Below are 20,042 nucleotides of genomic sequence, written 5' to 3'. Positions count from 1 at the left end.
GGAGATAATTAACGCTTTATTAATATTCCTCGTGGGAGCACTCCAGTTGCGGGTATGTATGAAAGACCCGGGAACGCGTGCGTCAACACGGGGCAGGCAGAGCGGTGCACGGCGAGGTAGGCGTCACTGCAGAGAGGCGCCGACCACCACCTGGCGACGCCTTATCTCGGCGGCGAGAGCTGCCCTGCTCTGGCGGTACTCCACAGTGTTTGGCTGCTCGGCGCCGTCTTTGACGCACGACGAAGTGAGGGTTTGCCTAGCTGCATAAAATCCACTGTCAAAAAATTTTGCTCTGCTTGCCTATATAGCTGTTTTGTTGTGACGATCCTTCGTCATTCCTCGGACCTTAAGTCGTGTTAGAGCCTGCCATGCGCTGCTAAACATTTTATTATTTGTTCTGTTGGTGCGCTCCCTGATAACCCAGTCCAAGCCACGATCTGGCCAAGCTAATTTTGTTTTTAGCGGTTGCTGTATCTCACGTTCACCCACCGGTTCAGTCGTTTCAAAACCGCGGTCGCAGTATCCCTTCCGTTCCCCTCATCGCTTTAAATTCTCAGCCTTATATCATCTCTGCTGATAAGCAGAAAAATTCAGAAAAAAATTGAGAAGTAAGAGAAATGCAGCATAAAAGTTTAGGCCTAATTTATTTTCTCCTTCATTTCAGTCTATTCGACATCACCCTTACATATTCGTTTGCTAGAAACACCTCCAATGTAATTTTTCACTATACTGTCTGAACACACGATCAACGCTCATTTCATATTCAGCCTTATGTATTACAGTGCATTTTTAGCAGTGACTGATGGTCACTCGAGATAAGTTTATCATTCAACTTGATTTTTCGAAGAAACTTCAACAAGTAGACTGTAAAGTGTGTCTGTCAAATTCTAAACATTTGCAATTCCACTTGTTTATCAACATAACACTTGGCTTCAAAATCTTGAAGAAAATTTTCGACTAGTGGTAAACAAGACTTGCTGGTTAGAGTGTAAATTCTATGCTTAACCCTTTCAGACCCCTTGTCCATTTCAATGGACGCTACTTTTCGAGAGTAATATCTCATATCTGAGAGCACAGATGTTTTTAGGATTGCTTGTACGTCGCAATGGAAGTCTTGTGGTTCAATCTGATGGGCGATCCTGCCATCTAGTGGTGAAGTCACGAAGAATTTGGACGTTGTTTGAGACAAAATGGCCGCACAGAGGAAGCATGTAAAAGGTGGGTACATATTTCGACCAATTTTACGTGTTTAAAGGTTATAGTTCCCCTTGTTTTTAAGTTTTGTTTGTTTTAGTAAGGTTTTGGATACTTTCTATAGCAAAATTAGATACATGCTTCGGAAAATCACTGTATTATCGACGTTACAAAACTGATGTCCATTGAAATGGACATTTAGTCCCAATGGTTGTTTTTACTTGTGTGCTTGTAATGTATCTCTGCTATATGAAAATAACTTCTGTGATGCAACTGCGCCTTTTCTTTTTGTAACGTAGGGGACCAAACTAATTTATTTTATGTTGCCAAAGGTTCAGTAGATAAAATTCCAAGCATTTATGTACAATATTGCTGTAGTTTTACTTGATGTTATTGCTTCAGACTTGGTATTTGCGTCTTGTTTCAACACTGTTCATGAAATTGCTTACATCTGACGTATTGATTTTCAGAATTTTATCATATTGAGAGGGATGCTTCCCAAATACTGGATTTGCTGATGTCAGGTGAGGTTTCTGACTTAGAGCTCTGAGAAAACGATGAAAGTGGCCCTGATGATGCAGAATCTATTCCACAATGCACTAGACCTGGTATGTAATAATAAAACTATGAATCTCACCTGACTATTATATATATTTTGACCTGGTTGTTGCTATACTGCATTGTCATTTTTATGTGCTGATGTAGTCACTACGAAGAGGAACAACTGGAGGACGATAGTTGCAGCACAGAAGAAGATGACCAAAATCATACTTATCCACAGGACTCAAATGTTGAAGACTCTATTATTCCATCTGAGTGGGTGTTTACTGAAAAAAGTGATATTAGATGGAGGAGAAAATCGCCTACACTCCAAAGCACGCCTATAGGTGAAGACCAGTATTCAGTGCAGCCATCAGAGTGTGATATGACACCCATTGAATATTTTTCAGAGTACATTTCTCATGCTTGCTTAGAAAATATGGTTGAAAAAACCAACATGTATGCATTGCAACATGGGAAAACATTTACACCGACAAATGTAATGGAAATAAAGGCTTTCCTAGGATTTCATATAATTATGGGATGCTTGAAATACTCCAGAGTCAGAATGTATTGGGATTCAGCATTGCATTTAGATCTCTTTGTGGAAAATATGTCAAGAGAGAGATTTTTCCAACTGAGATCAAATTTCCATGTTTATGACAATTTGGCAAGGCCAGAAAATTGCAAAGACAAATTTTACAAAGTGAGACCCATTTATGATTGTATGAGACGTAGATGTTTGGAACTACAGATTGAGGAAGAATTATGTGTTGACGAGCAAATGATTCCTTTCAAAGGTCATTTAGGAGTAAAGCAGTATTGTAAGGGAAAGCCTAAACCTTGGGGTATAAAACTGTTTTTATTATGTGGAAGAAGTGGTCTGTGTTATGACTTTCTGTTGTACCAAGGAGATACTCCAGAAACCTCAAACAATTTGTAAAAAAGTTTGATTTAGGGGCATCTATTGTTCTAAAACTTGAGAGAATTAACAGGGAACATGCTTATTTATATTTTGATAATTTCTTCACAACATTCAACTTACTAGAAATATTAAAAATAAAAAATATATATGCAGCAGGAACAGCAAGACTGTCGCATGCCAAATGTACCTTTCATCAGTGATAAGGATTTGAAAAAGAAAGGGCATGGTTTTTCTGAAGAAGTGGTGAGCATGAATGAAGCAGTGATAATGTGTAAATGGTTTGACAACAGACCAGTAGTTCTGGCATCAAATTTTGTAGGATGTGGTAGTCAAGATGAAGCACAGCGCTGGGAAAAATCAAGAAAGACATGTGTTTCTGTCTCACGGCCTGAAGTTGCACGTCGTTACAACCATGCTATGGGTGGTGTTGACAAAATAGATATGTTAATTAGCATGTATAGGATTTTTATTAAATCTAGAAAATGGACATTGAGAATGTTGTTCCACGCTGTAGATTTAGCGTGTGTGAACAGTTGGTTGGAATACAAAAGAAATACTGAATCACTGGGAGAGAAAGAGACAATGGATTTGCTTCATTTTAAGATGAGAATAGGAGAGGCTCTTGTAAAAATGCGCACTAGTACCAAAGTGAAACGTGGCAGACCCAGTAGTGATTTACAGGACATAAAAGCAAAAAGAGCAAGAGCTGAGATTCGTCCGGCACCAGAGATTCGGAATGATCTTACTGGACATATTCCTGAGTACCATGATAATACAGAAGCTTCAAGGTGTAAAATGCCTAGTTGTAAGAATAAAACTCATGTATTTTGTGAGAAATGTAATGTTCATCTATGTTTTATCAAAGGAAGGAATTGTTTCAAAATGTTCCACAATGCAGGATGTAACAACTGTTTATACTCTTTGTCCATTACAGTGGACATTCTGTAAAATGTAAATAAAAATGTTTTCAGTGATTTTGTTGGATTTATTATGTTTCTAATACCCATTTTTACCTATTACAATGAATAGATATTTTTTTTTCATGGCTGAGAATAATTTGGGTCTGAAAGGGTTAAGCCTTAGTCCGTCTGCAACTTGTTTCATTTACTTTCCAATAGAGACGGTTGACGGGAGGCTCCAGTAGCCACAATTCTGACGAGCTGCACTATTTAAGTTTTACACTCGTAGCAGTAATGAAACATCTTAATAGTGCGAAAGGATACAGGCAACAAAAAGACAGTATCAGAGGAAGATTATGAGAGTCATTTCAAAGGCTTATTGTTTCAAAGGCTTATTGTACAGTGAAAAACAGAACATTTTAGTAGATAACGGCACGGATGAACTTTACTCGAGAAATGCTCTGACATGTGAACTTGATGAAGGTCTACCGACAGTAAAAAATAAAAGGCGACCGGAGAAGATGGCATAAACTCTGAGCTTATAAAATATGGTGGTATTCTGTTAAGATAAGAATGCTCCAAAATTAAGAATGCTCTGCCTGTTTAATTTGTGTTGGAAGTTCATAAAGGAGTGCAACTTCATCTCTCTTTTTAAAAGAAGAAACCTGCATATCTGTGATACTTACACAGAGTGGTAAGTTTGATAGACACCGCTTGTAAGATATATTTCAGAGTAATTGGAAAGAGATTACAGGCTGTTAGTAATTATAATCCAGTTAATTGAGAAACGGCACGAATTTAATACACACAACGCATAGAGCCAATATGGAAACTCGATCGCATAAATGAGCCAATACTGTGGTACACACTAGAGAAACTAAGTTATTGTATACACTTCGAAAAGGTCCTACAGGATATGTACATAGACACAAAAAAGATTATTAAAACAGGTGAAAGAATTTCGGATCTATAACTGTGAATCAGGGTGACAGACAACGGTGCAGTTTATCATCAGTATCATTTAATATGTACATTGATGACTTCTTAATAAGACAGAAGGTAGTAGTACATCCTGAGTTACAAATACCACACTATGGAACCATAGTCACCTGCCCTTTTGCAGACGATCAGTTTCGCTAAGAAAAGAAATTGCACTGTGCTATATATACGATGCAAGTGCTGGGCAAAGAATACGGAATGGAAATTTCCATTAATAAAACATAAGTAAGGGCTTTTAAACGAGTAGTCAATCACATCAAAAATTGTTATCATTTACTTCATCAGTTTCCGCGTATATTTGATACTATTGAAAGGACTTCAAAGAACAGTTATAAAAGAAAAAAGTTTATGAAACTGGCTGTGACGTCTCTGCTGTACGGGAGTGGAACTTAGGTTCTCACAAAGACGGATAAAAGTAAATAGAATACAGGCAACCGAAACGAGAATCTTAAGACCAGCGAGAGGTGGCACACGCCAGACTGGATTAGCAATGAACAAATTAGAGAAGAACTGAATGTTTAAAGGATAAACAATATAACAGTTTGAAAGAGCATGTGAGCAAAATGCCAGATGAAAGGTTGACGGAACACGTGAAGAGATATACACCGAGAGGAAGAAGGAAGCCTAGTAGGCCGAAAATGTGATGGGCTCAACAATAATCTTTGAAGACGGAAAGGGCAGTTGATCAGATCGATGGTGATGGTGATGGTGGTGGTGACGCTGACAACAGTGAAGAGGACGTATATAGATAAGCTGGGACGGGAAGGGGGGGGGGGGGGTCCTGTGCTCCCTCTATCTAATCGTTCTTCCTTCTTTGAATTTTTAATTTTGACATCAAACATCATTTTAATGAAGCAAGAGATCATACGTATTAGATAAAACAATTCAATTCTTCTCCAAAAAGAAGTATGCGACACATTGTGCACAGGTAACATCAACTCCTTGGTGCGACACGAGTGTGTCGACTGGGGTAGAATCCGCTTCATTCTAATCACGACCTTAACCAGCACTGATGGAAGCAAAGACAAAAGAACTTACAGGGAATGGTCGTATTTGGCTGTCAACTATACCCGTTGGAGGACAGAGGTCGGAAATATCATGTGAAGTTCATATTTGCCATATATTGGCATACAACACCCTTGAGTTCATTATATTTGCATCAGTTAATGTTCAATTAAATTTTATTTATTGGCTATAACGGTTTCGGCTCCTCTTTAAGTCAGTTTCAGTTGCTTTACGAAACGAGAAACAATGTTTAAAAACTCACATGTCGACATTACCTAAGCGCCGAAATAAACATGTAACGACACTACATAATTATGAGTGGAAATTTCTAAAAATCACACATCCTTTAAAGGTTGATATTTTCGGTTTAGCAGTTATTAAAAGAAACATCTGATGTCAGAAATTACTTAAAATTCTACTTTTTACCTCGTAATAGTTATAAGTAAACAAATCATACGCTACACTCTGTTTGGGATCGTAATGAAGTGTGTGGGAAACCAACAGTGTCACGACGGGCAAGGCCACCGTACGAATTATGTTTTGGCTCCTCATTATCATAACTTACACTACAGACTATTTAGAAGTACGTATCAAGTTGTGCAGTGTGACGAATAAACCCCAAGCCTTCTCCCGGTAACATAGACCATTTAATTTTAGCTAGGAAGTTGAAATTCAGTTATCAGATACTGCCTTTTAATTGTAATAAATATTTCTTCTACACATAGTTACTTATGTGTTAGCTTTCTGTCACTAACATTCGTACAGGAATCATTTTTGGCGTTTCATCAGTATTTACCACATCTCTACATACAGAGTTTTAGTGGTATCAGTTTGTCTTTATCTCCATATTACACGCCGTTTATCCGTTGTAGATCCGTAGGGCGCGGCTCCTTCCTATTATACATTGTGGACCACAGGCACGTCCGCAGCTCGTGGTCGTGCGGTAGCGTTCTCGCTTCCTGCGCCCGGGTTCGATTCCCGGCGGGTCAGGGATTTTCTCTGCCGCGTGATGACTGGGTGTTCTGTGATGTCCTTAGGTTAGTTACATTTAAGTAGTTCTAAGTTCTAGGGGCCTGATGACCATAGATGTTAAGTCCCATAGAGCTCAGAGCCATTTGAACCATTTGAACCACTGGCATCTACACGTGTTACGGATGGTCGTATAGTTCATAGGTACCTATTCATAAAAGTATATGCTAATAAGTCTATAGTTGGAAGTTTACTAAGATAAATGGACCAATGGCTCAGGATTTCTGAAATCGCAATTTCGTTGAGGTGTTAAGTCAATCTTCTTGATTTTCTTAGGTGAAGACCAAGCAGAAATACCAGATTACTGACCTGGCCAAAATAATATGTAATTCTGATTATTGCCTGTCATCCACTTCAGGTGTAGACAGATTAGTAATGTGTTCATATTTACTCTTTACATTGATACGTATGGACATGCCTATTTCTCATCAAGATCACGCTTATCTTCATAACCGAATGATGAACATATGTGTTCAGAGTCATATGTTGTGACTTTTGATGACGAAAATTCACCCACCATCCAGCTTCGATGCGGATACCAACGGTTCGGGTAAGGACGAGGAGTTGTCCCATCGACAACACGGTCATTGGAGACGGAACACAAGCCCGCATTAGAGAAGATCGCGCCCTTTCCAAGGAACCATCCCGGCACTTGCCATAAGCGATTTAGAAGACGGGTGGCCAGACGCGGTTTTGAACCGTCGTCCTCCCGAATGCGAATCCAGTGTGCTAGCCACTGCGCTACCCTCTGTGGTTCGGGTAACTGACGCCCATTACAGCCATTGGTCTGTTATAGGAAAGCAGCTAAATTTGCAGTTTTTTTTCAATATCGTTCCAGGAATAATCCAACAAAAGTTCATTACTTGAGATTACGAAAGATCTCTCTCCTGTTCGATATACACATTACTTATCTCAAAAGTAAGGATCGAGTTTTAGATAGTAAGGTACAATTAAAATCGTGTGTTACTGATTTCCCCTACCTAATGAAATGAAGCTTATGTCCCCGAATCACCACAGTTTTAGAAGGCATCGCTCGTGCAAAAGTCAGGTTCCCCTTTCCTCACATGATACACTGCGAACTACGGACGAAAAGCAACAGGCAGATTCCAAATTTCTAGATTTTCGGTGCCCCGCTGCAGACAGTTAACGAAGGTACGAGCGTATGGAATAAATTCGCAGATATGTGAGTGGCTCGAAGGTTCTTATGTAATGGAACCCAGTATGTCGTCCTCGACGGCGAGCGTTCATCAGAGACAAGGGTATCGCCAGGAGAGTGCCCCAGGGAAACGTGATAGGACTGGTGGTGTTCTCTCTCTCTCTCTCTCTCTCTCACAGCACAGTGTGGGCAGCAATCTGCTCTTGTTTGCTGATGATGCCGTGGTGTACGGTATGGTACCGAAGTTGAACGACTGTAGGAAGATAAAAGATGACTTGGATAAAATTTGCAGTTGGTATGATGAATGGCAACTGGGCCTAAATGTGGAAAAATGTAAGTTGAAGAACAAACCTGTAATGTTCGGATTAGTATTAATAGTGTCCTACCTGACACAGTCAACTCGTTTAAATACCTGGGAGTAAATTTGCAAAGCGATGAGAAATGGAATGAGCGTGTGACAACTGTGGTAGGGAAGGTGAATGGTGAACATCGGTTTATTGTGGGAATTTTATGAAAGAATAGTTCACCTGTAAAGGAGACCGCATTTAGGATGCTGGTGCGACCTGTTCTTGAGTACTGCTCGGTTGTTTGGAATCCGTACCAGGTCAGATTGAAGGAAGATATCGAAGCAATTCAGAAGCGGTTAGATTTGTTACCGGTATGTTTGAACAACAAGTATGTGTTATGGAGATGGTTCGGGAACTCAACTGGGAATCTCTGGAGGAAGGCGACTTTCTTTTCGAGAAATGTTGTTGAGAGAATCACAGAACCGCCATTTGAAGCTGGCTCCCAAACGATTCTACTGCCGCCAAAATACACTCCTGGAAATGGAAAAAAGAACACATTGACACCGGTGTGTCAGACCCACCATACTTGCTCCGGACACTGCGAGAGGGCTGTACAAGCAATGATCACACGCACGGCACAGCGGACACACCAGGAACCACGGTGTTGGCCGTCGAATGGCGCTAGCTGCGCAACATTTGTGCACCGCTGCCATCAGTGTCAGCCAGTTTGCCGTGGCATACGGAGCTCCATCGCAGTCTTTAACACTGGTAGCATGCCGCGACAGCGTGGACGTGAACCGTATGTGCAGTTGACGGACTTTGAGCGAGGGCGTATAGTGGGCATGCGGGAGGCCGGGTGGACGTACCGCCGAATTGCTCAACACGTGGGGCGTGAGGTCTCCACAGTACATCGATGTTGTCGCCAGTGGTCGGCGGAAGGTGCACGTGCCCGTCGACCTGGGACCGGACCGCAGCGACGCACGGATGGACGCCAAGACCGTAGGATCCTACGCAGTGCCGTAGGGGACCGCACCACCACTTCCCAGCAAATTAGCGACACTGTTGCTCCTGGGGTATCGGCGAGGACCATTCGCAACCGTCTCCATGAAGCTGGGCTACGGTCCCGCACACCGTTAGGCCGTCTTCCGCTCATGCCCCAACATCGTGCAGCCCGCCTCCAGTGGTATTGCGACAGGCGTGAATGGAGGGACGAATGGAGACGTGTCGTCTTCAGCGATGAGAGTCGCTTGTGCCTTGGTGCCAATGATGGTCGTATGCGTGTTTGGCGCCGTGCAGGTGAGCGCCACAATCAGGACTGCATACGACCGAGGCACACAGGGCCAACACCCGGCATCATGGTGTGGGGAGCGATCTCCTACACTGGCCGTACACCACTGGTGATCGTCGAGGGGACACTGAATAGTGCACGGTACATCCAAACCGTCATCGAACCCATCGTTCTACCATTCCTAGACCGCCAAGGTAACTTGCTGTTCCAACAGGACAATACACGTCCGCATGTATCCCGTGCCACCCAACGTGCTCTAGAAGGTGTAAGTCAACTACTCTGGCCAGCAAGATCTCCGGATCTGTCCCCCATTGAGCATGTTTGGGACTGGATGAAGCGTCGTCTCACGCGGTCTGCACGTCCAGCACGAACGCTGGTCCAACTGAGGCGCCAGGTGGAAATGGCATGGCAAGCCGTTCCACAGGACTACATCCAGCATCTCTACGATCGTCTCCATGGGAGAATAGCAGCCTGCATTGCTGCGAAAGGTGGATATACACTGTACTAGTGCCGACATTGTGCATGCTCTGTTGCCTGTGTCTATGTGCCTGTGGTTCTGTCAGTGTGATCATGTGATGTATCTGACCCCAGGAATGTGTCAATAAAGTTTCCCCTTCCTGGGACAATGAATTCACGATGTTCTTATTTCAATTTCCAGGAGTGTATATGACACGTAAGGACCACTAAGGTCAGATTCGAGAAATTAGTGCGACACGAATACACATATACAGTCGTTTTTCCCTCGCTCTACAGATATCTGCGAGTGGAACAGGAAGGGAGTGACTGGTAGTGGTACCCTTGGTACAGGATACCCTCCGCCACGCACCGTACGATGGCTTGAGCGGTATCTATGTAGATGTAGAACACAGTTGCCATGGTTTTTCATACATGTTGTTATATTTTCCGCGAATACTATTGATTGCTGTTACGGACTGCTATTAAGGTTCCCTGCTCATATAAGAAATGCATTTTTCAACAAAAGTTAATACATAGCAAAATACAAAAAAAAAAACCTTCCTGTACTGTCATATCAATCGAAAAATTCATCCGTGTATATCATTGGTATTGTGTTGTCAACATTAGTCGTACCCATTTTGTCCATGTTTTCTAGAGTTGTTTTCTCGGTATCAGTGCGGCGCTATGTGACTCAAGACACCTGCAGAACTGCTATAGTAAGTTGCTAATGCAAAACAAGTGTTTTCAGAAATTTTTATGAATAAAGAAAGTATTTTTCCCGTAACGCCAGGCTATTATATTGATAGTTCATGTGATCTTTCCTAAATTTTTTCATAATTCTGCTGGAAATCCATAAAAGTATTCAAAGTTGACGAATAGTTGCTGTCGATATTGTGCCCTTTTGGGTTCAGAAGTCGAGTAACTTCCCATAATTCTCCTGTCTCACGGTTGTTTACATGTCGCTGCTAGTCTGCAGGCACACAAAGACAGAGCAAATGACTGCGAGGAACTTGGGCTGCTCGCGCTCGTACAAGTTTAGAGTTTGCCATATTTATATCCAATTGGCATTTTGAGACGCTCCTGGTAATGAGATGCAAATACTGCATTTTAAGACGAATTGCGGAACATGAAATGTCACAAAATATTCTTGAGTTAATAATAGGAGAAGAACGAATGTAGGGTTTATAAATCGGGTGCATATATAGACAGACTATTCACTTCATACGTCCATCACTGGATGTTTCTTTTTTGTTTTTCGGCCAGATCGATCATGAAGTTCATATGGAATTTTTACGCATTTGTTCATTTGATTTCATTCAGTGGCCTTCGAAGACACGGAAGTGAGAGACTAGCACCGTAGTCCCGACCAGCTGACATTTCAGCCATAAGCAGCCGTCACCCGTCTGTCCCGCCTTTCTCTAAATCTTATCTTTTGTGTGTCCCGTAACTCCCTCATTCGATTTTTTGGCACATTACCCATAACCATTGGTGCATTTCGTAATCGACTTTGAAACTCAGTACGTGTTATATTTTTTTAATATTTTAATATTTTTATGTAATGTGTTCAGGGTGATTAGCCCTTCCGTATTTCCTTTTCTTTCTTCTCCAGATTCGAGACCTCGTCTCCTGTGCCGGAATATCTATCAAGAGTCTCCTAATATCGTACAATGAAGGCTGAGAAATTTTTCGGGTTGTATGATGATGCTCTATAAAACATTTTTATTCCTGACGTTTCTTCCAGAACTGCCACGGTGATCTACAGAGGTGCGCCTTGTTCCGCCGAGTTTGAACACACTCGAAAATAAATGTTGCGTGCACTTATAAAATGATGGTGGAAAAACATGTTGCGAAGAATTGGTGATGTCGATTAAAATTGCTCGGTCTCTTATTGGTGTGCCACCGTCGTTGAGTAGATATTAACAGCTGATGGCGAGTGTAAGGGGAAAAGTTACGATACTATTGCTATAGGCGGCGTGCTGTTCCAATAATGAAACTCCACCAATGAGAACCCGAAGAAAATTACCCAGTAACTCTACTTACTCGGAAAAACGTGGGAAAACAATACTTTGTAAGTGAAGGCGATACACGCTCTCAACGGTATTCAGCCACTCACACACATCAGAAGCCTCGTAAGGAAGATTCCAGCAGAGGAATCGAAAAGTTGAGCTATGAAGCGGAATACGATGCTGTCTAGCCATTCAGAAATGTTCACTTTGGTGACAAAGGCCATGGAAGCCTAATGATTACTAACTTTCTTTGCTTATACTGTATATATATGGTGAGGCGACTTGAGTGACTCATGAAGTACTACAGGCTCATTCAGTTGAGTCTGTCTTGTTCAATTATTAAGCCAAGACTTGATTCTCGTACCGGGTGGGAGACTCCATTTGATTGGTCCGCCGTTCAATGGCAATGGACTCGTATTCGGGGGCACGATGTTTCAAATCCGCGTGGTGCCATCCATATTTAAGTTTTCCGCGGTTTGCCGGCCGTTGTGGCCGAGCGGTTCTAGGCGTTACAGTATGGAACCGCGTGACCGCTCCGGTCGCAGGTTCGAATCCTTCCTCGGGCATGGATGTGTGTGCTGACCTTAGGTTAGTTAGGTTTAAGTAGTTCTAAGTTCTAGGGGACTGATGACCTTAGAAGTTAAGTCCCATAGTGCTCAGAGCCATTTTGAACCATTTTTACGCGGTTTTTCTAATTCGTTTACATTACATACCGATTCTTCTCGCTGTCCTTTCCCAGTCTGAACTTGTGGTCCGCGTCTAACGACGTAGTCGTCGACAGAACGTTAACTTGTGATCTTCCGTCTTTCTTCCCTTCCCACTAGAAGAATGGAGAGTAGCATCCCAAAGTATGTAGCTAGAATATGAATCAGAGGTGCTTGCAGTGAGTAAGTCATAGTCAAAAGTTTGGTGACGTAACCGTCGTTTCTCAAACTTCTTCGGGACGTTGCTGCAGCTATTTTGAAGTGAAGAGTATCTATAGATGCGAATAGCTGTTCAATTAAATTTAATGGGCCGCTTTGTTTTACCTTTGAGTGACGCAGTTGGAAAATAAGGCGGTCGAACAGAGTGGCATAGTCCCGAATGGTAAGAAGAGTCAGGGAATTTGGTAGCGATTGTGGAGCGGACGGAGCCAGCGGCAGCGGTGCGGGGAATCGTCTGTGGTGGCGTGACGTGCGACAGGGGCGTGATTTAGGCTGTCTGGCGTCGCGGGGCGCAGCCCAGCCCCAAAAAAGCCGTCGTTAGGCGCCTCTCCTCTCCTGCCCTTTCCTCGGGCCGCGGAATGCCGCGAGCCAGGAGCTGGAGCAGCAGCAGCAGCAGCGGGCCGTGGAGACGAGGACGTCGACTGCCGCCCCAGCGACGGCGCCAGTCGCTCTTCTCTTGTCTCGGCTTCCTAGGCTTACGATGTCGCGGCTGTCATACTGCTTCTCTCTCTCTCTCTCTCTTTCTCTCTCTCTCTCTCTCTCTGTCCCCCTCCCTCTCCGCAGCTGTGCCTTGCTGCCCCTCACCTTCTAATATTTTACTGCCCGCACAAAACCTAAACGTAGCAACTGTAGTGAAATTTATTCCGCCTGCTGCGGAATCTGAACTGCTTGTTCAGCGGCTTGCCAAGACCGACTTGTGTATTTTCTTTAGGGCAAAGGTACATGATTGAAATGGCCCCCTCGCACAGAGGTGGCGTCAACTCGGAGGTATGCATTTCCTTTTGCTGTTGTTACGTGCTTCACTGCCATCGTTCGTGATGTACATATTGTCTTGCCAGTCACGGAAGTCTCCAGTTTCTTAGCCACAATTCAGCGTGTCGAAACATACTTTCCCATAAGTAAGAAAAGACGTAAATATTTCGCTATGTCAAGACACAAAGGAATTACAGCCGTTAGTCGCCAGTGGGTACCGATTTGTATCAATAGGGCAAGTTGAAAATTTGTGCCAGACTGGGATTGGAACCCGGGTCTCCTGCTTACTGGACACGTGCACTGACAGCTACGCCGTGCAGATACAGTGGCCACCACAACCACACGGATTACCCTAGCACACTCCTATCAGAGCCAGATTCTCAAGCTATACCATACACTTTATGCAGATAGAACGTGGCGTGGGAAGGGGGGGGGGGGGAGGGAAGTGAAGAGAAGGGAAGGGAAGGGAGTGTTGATGTCAGCTGCATGGGGACTTTAACGCGGAATCAGCGGCGACGAGTGAAAATGTGTGCCGGACTCGGAGTCGGATCTGGGATCTCCGGCTTAATAGGCATTTGCTTTAACCACTTCACCATCTGGACACAGTGTACATATATAACGACCGCACACTGCTGATGTAGTGTTCCCGCTGATTAGCCTCATTACTCTGTGCAGATGCGCACCCGTCTTGAACTCCTTCAGGAATCGGAGAGATGTTGCTAGCAATGAGCCTAATGAGCAGCAGCACTGCACCAGTAGTGTCTGGTATCTGTTCAGAATGTGGGTCTGACGGTTGGCGTGCTCTGCGACTGTGGTCGGCACGCGTCTGGATCGCATCTGTCCAGTAAGTAGGAGCTCGGATTCTAATCCCAGTCCTATACAAATTTTCAACTTTCTCCATTGATATAAATGAATGCCCCCTGCCGACTAAAGTCCTCCGTTCCCTTATGTCTTGATTCATAGTGGCTGCAGGATCAAACTGTACTTTCGGATATGTCCGAAAGAACAGGCGCCACATACATATTGTCTGATATATAATTAATACTTCAAACGTCATTTGCTGAGTGTGAATTCTTGGACAGCAGCTGTTCTAGATGTAGGTCTGCTACTCAATAGTGGAACACGAAGATTTGTGTCGGACTGGGAAGCGAAACCGGATTTCCACTTACCGTGAGCGGCCACCTTAGTCATTTCGGCTATCCGTACACTGTCCTCCGACCGACCCATACTTCTACAGGATTTCTAGCGGACTGCAATAAAAGGACGTAGACTGTGTGACGCATGAAAGTTTGGGTCCCTCCGGAGAACGTGCACAAATAGCCGAAGTTGTTAAGGTGACCGTTCGCAATAAATGAGAAATCAGAGTTCGAGGATCAGTCGGGCACAAATTTTCACATGTCAGTATTGGATAATAAATGTGTACCAAATGCAGCTAATACCAAGGCATTCAGTCACCAAATAAATTTAGAAATATTTCGTAGAACTGTAGATCCTCAACTGTCTGTTCTTTCATATAGTCTTGTAAGTAATTACAATTATTTTGAGTTTTTGATATGAGATATTGAAACCCCGACGTTTTGAAAGAAACTATGTCCATTATAAGAGAATGATTCGGATCAACAACACTTATAATGTTAATCTCGTTAAAATATGACCACATTGAAACTAATAAAAATCAAAATGAGGTATTCAGATTCTTGTGATAGTGTGTTTCTGAAACGCGCTGACAACTACGGCATCCAGATACAATAGCCACCATAACCACCTCCTCCGGTCGCATCTGTTATAATGTAAGCGGATTTTAAGACGGTTAATACTATTCTCTAAAAATTACCATCTACTATTGTTAAATTAGAGTTGCAACTTCGCTTCTGTCGGGCTAAGAATTGAAATTAAAATTTTTGTAGCGAGTTTTTCAAAATTATCTGTGAGGCCTGTTAATTGCGAGAGGTAGTGTCGTGGTAGAGATTTTTTACATGTCGGTGGAGGTGAATGTTCCCTGTGCTGCCTGTGTTTGGTGTGTCCAGTACAGTTAACAAACATGTCCGTTAAATGTTCCACCATAAACATTAAGATCATGTATCCAGTTGCAGTCTGAACTTCCGAATATAAAAAAGTCGACAAAACAGGTGTAAATTTATTTGTGATAAAAAGATATTTTAGTGGCAATTACATCGTCACATAGATGGAATATTGATGTGCATCAGAACCGCCGATAACACCTTACAAACTGTGCTGGAAAAGCGAAAAGCATCTTACGACAAGAGTCTAATGCTTGCGAAACGTAATGCTGAAACGCCATTTGGTGAATCATCATCTCAAATTGTACATACATTAACAGCAGCGGTTCTAATACCAGCTACTCTCAACATTCGATAAGTCATAACGTTTGATTAGTCAGCATACGTGTTACCGACAAGTCAGTACTCTCTTTCAAAGTGTTCTGCTTGTCGTCACAAGTACAAGCGATTATAAATAATTGTGGTATCTCCATACAGTGCTTACTGCATTACACACAAAAATGCTTCTTTCTTATCAAAGCGTTGCGCGTTGTTCAGAACAAGACCTTACATACGTATTAGCTACCCTATCTCCCACCTGGATGAGTAAAAGGCCAAGAACTGAATATCTCTTAACCAGAAACAATCGTCTATGACAGATAAAAAAGCAACTGAATACGAAAATAGAAAAGGACCGAAACGCTTTATCACGTATGCAAAATATTGGCTTAACACAAACGTAAATTAATACACCATAAGATTAGAATTTAAACATCGGTTACTAATAACATGTGCAGAATAATAGAGGAATATATAAGGTAAGTTCTCCTAAAATCTGACGCAACCATTCCCTTCTAAAATTGGTTTATTATCTCCTACAAATCACATATTAGAACAGGAAAGTCATCGAAGACGACGGGTCTATAGACGTACGAATCAAGTATCATACACAGCATACTCCATGTAATGTGCGTCGATTTTCTTGGGCACTGGTTGATAGTTCTTAAAGTTCTTCAGTTAGTTTTCCTCTCGCACGTGATGGCTTTGTAGTCTAGATGTTGAGGAACACTGAATTAAAACCGGTGCCATGTCTCTGTTTACTGATTGCACTGTAGATAACGGTGTCTCTGTGTTTTAGTTGAAAAGGTAGATGTTTCAGGATCTGTCTGTATAAATCTAAGTTATCAGAAATTAATTGGCTTTTCGTAACAGGTTCCATTGTAATGATGAAATACAGCTGAAATAATGTTCATGTCGCGACTGCATCGATATCTCAGTTCTGTAACCAATGATGAAAACTCTTTCCATGAATGAATGTACGACAAATAGAATATATCCATATTTATAGTACTGGATTTACTAAACAATGTAATGAAAAAAGTCATGTATTACGTAGGATGCAAACTTGAAGTATTATCTCTATAATATGAAACGTTATTGTTTTACAATCATAAATTATTCTGTCCGATGTATGGAAAGGAGTAATGGTCATTTATTTCACCGTAGGAACGATTCTATTGATTTCTGTTGAAGTAACAAAAATTTGGGCATAAAAATATAATAATAATGAATGTTGCAGAATAACATTTGTAATCACATTAAATTCTGAGTTTCTCATATTATGTGTTTTATTAACGACAAAAGTAAACCTGCACAAGTCAATTTCTTACTGAAGAAGGCGTTTCTAATTAAAAGTTCCCGCTTTGTGTTATTATGTAAGGAACGATATACGCAGGAAAGTGCATTTTTCTCGTCCTATTCGCTCATATCTTCACCGGGGATGAACTAGAAGGTAATATGTTAGTAATTTTGCACTGCGCGTGACCAGGTAATATGAAATGAAATACACACGCAAAAGCCAAAAATATCAAACTAAAATTTAATAATAGAAAAGAAAGACTCTGTAAGATGTCGAGTGTTCTGATTCTTTAATGGAAAGTAAAACAAAATCCAAAGACGAACTAAAAATGTTGTGCTTTTTATGGGTCTATTCTTTATGTGCTAATCAGAAAAGATGTTGAAATTGAATCAGGAAACTAAACGTCATATTGTGCAAATAACATCGCTGTAAGTGTACTAAGAAATAAACGGGAGAGAGAGATTGCATTACAGAAGCTAAAAGCTTTGCGTAACTGATGATAATGATTAATGTAAGTGATATCTGTCAGGAAAGTTATTCCATTTAAAGTTGCATCCAGACGTTTGTGGATCTCAACTAGCTTTATAGATGTAATGATCATACATATGGATTAAATTGTTTACAAACGGTAGCATTAAAAGCTCTTTTGTGTCAGATAAACATTACAGTACATGCATTCAGTTTCTTGATCAGACAAGGTCTCTGTGTTAACGTCAAGAGCTTGTAGAAGTGTATATGACGTATGACGCAATCGACGTCGATTCAGACTGTCAATAAAGTTTGCAATAGATCTACGTCTGTAGGTATTAAAGTAAATGACAAACGTATCTTATAAAGAAAGAAAATATTGGCGGGATACAGCAGATGGATTCTGAGGAATGGAAAGGGCGTGTTGTAGAAAATGAACTACATAGAAAAAATTAGTGTCTTATCGATGCGCAGAGAAGATCAAACCACCACAGTTGCTGTTCGTTTTCCTGGTGCGAACAGTGAACCTGCTGATGTTGCTGCTGTACATTCTATCCGTGTGTAAAAAAGTTAAGCATGTATCATGGTAATATTATCAATTTGGTAGTTTTGTGTGATGTTTGAGTGAAGAGACATTAGCATTATTTACTTCCAAAGCACACTGTGAGCTTATGTAAGATGTAAAAAAAAACTCGTTTACAAAATTTTGGAGAGTTTATAGGAATTACAAATAAACTCCTTTCTAATGAGATAAAAATGTCACATGTGTACCAGTTCCCTAATGGGAGTTTAAAGGTCTTCAGATTAATGTTGTTCAGAGGCGGTGTACGCATTATCTGCTTTGTGATGAATGTGGATTTCTCCTTTTGGGGTTGATTAATGGTTTGCCGTACGAGACACCAATAGACATTTTAGAAGAATTGGTTGCCCGTTTGGCTGAAGCTAAGACGATTATTCGTGAAACACTTTTTCGGGCCGGCCGTTATGGCCGAGCGGTTCTAGGCGCTTCAGTCCGGAACCGCGCTGCTGTTACGGGCGCAGGTTCGATTCCTGCCTCGGTCATGGATGTGTGTGATGTCCTTAGGTTAGATAGGTTTAAATAGTTCTAAGTCTAGGGGACTGATGACCTCAGATGTTAAGTCCCATAATCCTCAGAGCCATTTGAACCATTTGAACTTTTTCGGTTTGAGCGTATTATACAATCAATAGCATGCATTTTTAGTAGCCTGTGATACACACATCCGAAGACGTTTCTTTTAATATCTTGTGGGCGCTGTAAAACCTTGCATACGTAGTTTTTGTACACCCTGAATGTAGGACTCGATTATTAAGAATACCAAACACACCCATAAGTAGAGAATCGTTTCCTTTTTCCCCTCAAAGAAAAAAGCACTGAATTCTTAAAATGTTCTTTTCTTTATAGGTTTCATGAATTTTTGCTTAAATATGAAATTGAAATTAGGACTATATTTATAAAATATTTTTCTGTTAGATTCATATACGCTACTGATAATTTCTGACTGTAGCTACAGCGCGATTACAGCCAACTGTCCGATGACGGAAAAACCGCAGAATAATTCATTTCTTGTTTCAGTATACGTCGAACAATAATTTTTCTGCTGTTTGCAGTTCTTGAACTCCTTCCTGAGGGAAATATTTAGGCCCTTAAATCGTGGTCTGAAAGTGTGTTCCTTCATACCCGCAAACTTCCAGCGCACCCCAGAATAGCAGTATATCTCGTAGTGTACTTACGAGAAACAGTGCGTGATTGTCAGAGGTTTACAAATTTCTTGCATGACACCTTCACCCGTTCAACCGATTTTCTGTTTCAGTGTAATAACTGTATTGAGAGATAAACTTTTTTATTGAAGTGAGAGAAGAAATGTTGCTGGTCAAAGGGGATTGTTTCGCTTGGTCCCGCGTTCATTCGAATTTCTCTGTTTTGTGAAATTTCCGGACATTTATTATAAAATGTAGTTCGCAAGTCATTCTCTCTCTCTCTCTCTCTCTCTCTCTCTCTCTCTCTCTCACACACACACACACACACACACACACACACACACACACACACACTTTCGCATGACAGTCGCGTTCGTGTTCAGACTGAGTATGGAAATTGTGACAGGATACGGTTCAGTTCGTTTCCTCCATTCGAGCATTACGCTGCATTTTGTTCTTCTATGAACAACGTTATCATAGATGTAGCACAGATCATGATTTATTTAGAGGCTTAAACGAATATTATATCCTTGTTTAACGAATTATAGTATGGCTCTGTGGCTCAACGGTGTCAGAACACAAAATCGAAAGGTATCGGGCTCGATTCCTGGTCAGTGGTACAATTTTTATCTTTCACCTATCACTTGTCACCTCTGGCGATGTTTGTTGTCAAAGCAGACCTTAGCTGGGAATTCAAGTTAAGCTGTAGATCTTCCAATAATCAACTGAGTCAGTCAGTTCAATGGCCGGAGGAAG

At 41.6% G+C, this 20,042-nt stretch overlaps 1 protein-coding gene and 1 long non-coding RNA gene across 2 annotated transcripts in view; both read left to right on the top strand.

Annotated features, from left to right (window-relative positions):
- Positions 1-20,042, top strand: part of LOC124711751 (homeobox protein araucan-like) — a 322,458-nt gene that overhangs the window by 19,983 nt on the left and 282,433 nt on the right. The gene's annotated exons all lie outside the window — the stretch shown is intronic.
- Positions 994-2,616, top strand: LOC124711760. The gene is made up of 3 exons (XR_007005512.1): positions 994-1,218; positions 1,665-1,802; positions 1,900-2,616. It is a non-coding gene; the product is annotated as an uncharacterized LOC124711760 (long non-coding RNA).

The sequence above is a fragment of the Schistocerca piceifrons genome, chromosome 1 (genome assembly GCF_021461385.2).
Source record: "Schistocerca piceifrons isolate TAMUIC-IGC-003096 chromosome 1, iqSchPice1.1, whole genome shotgun sequence".
In the NCBI taxonomy this organism is placed as follows: Eukaryota; Metazoa; Arthropoda; class Insecta; order Orthoptera; family Acrididae; genus Schistocerca; species Schistocerca piceifrons.
Note: the sequence above shows the minus strand (reverse complement) of the source record. Positions and strands in the feature narration are given on the sequence as shown.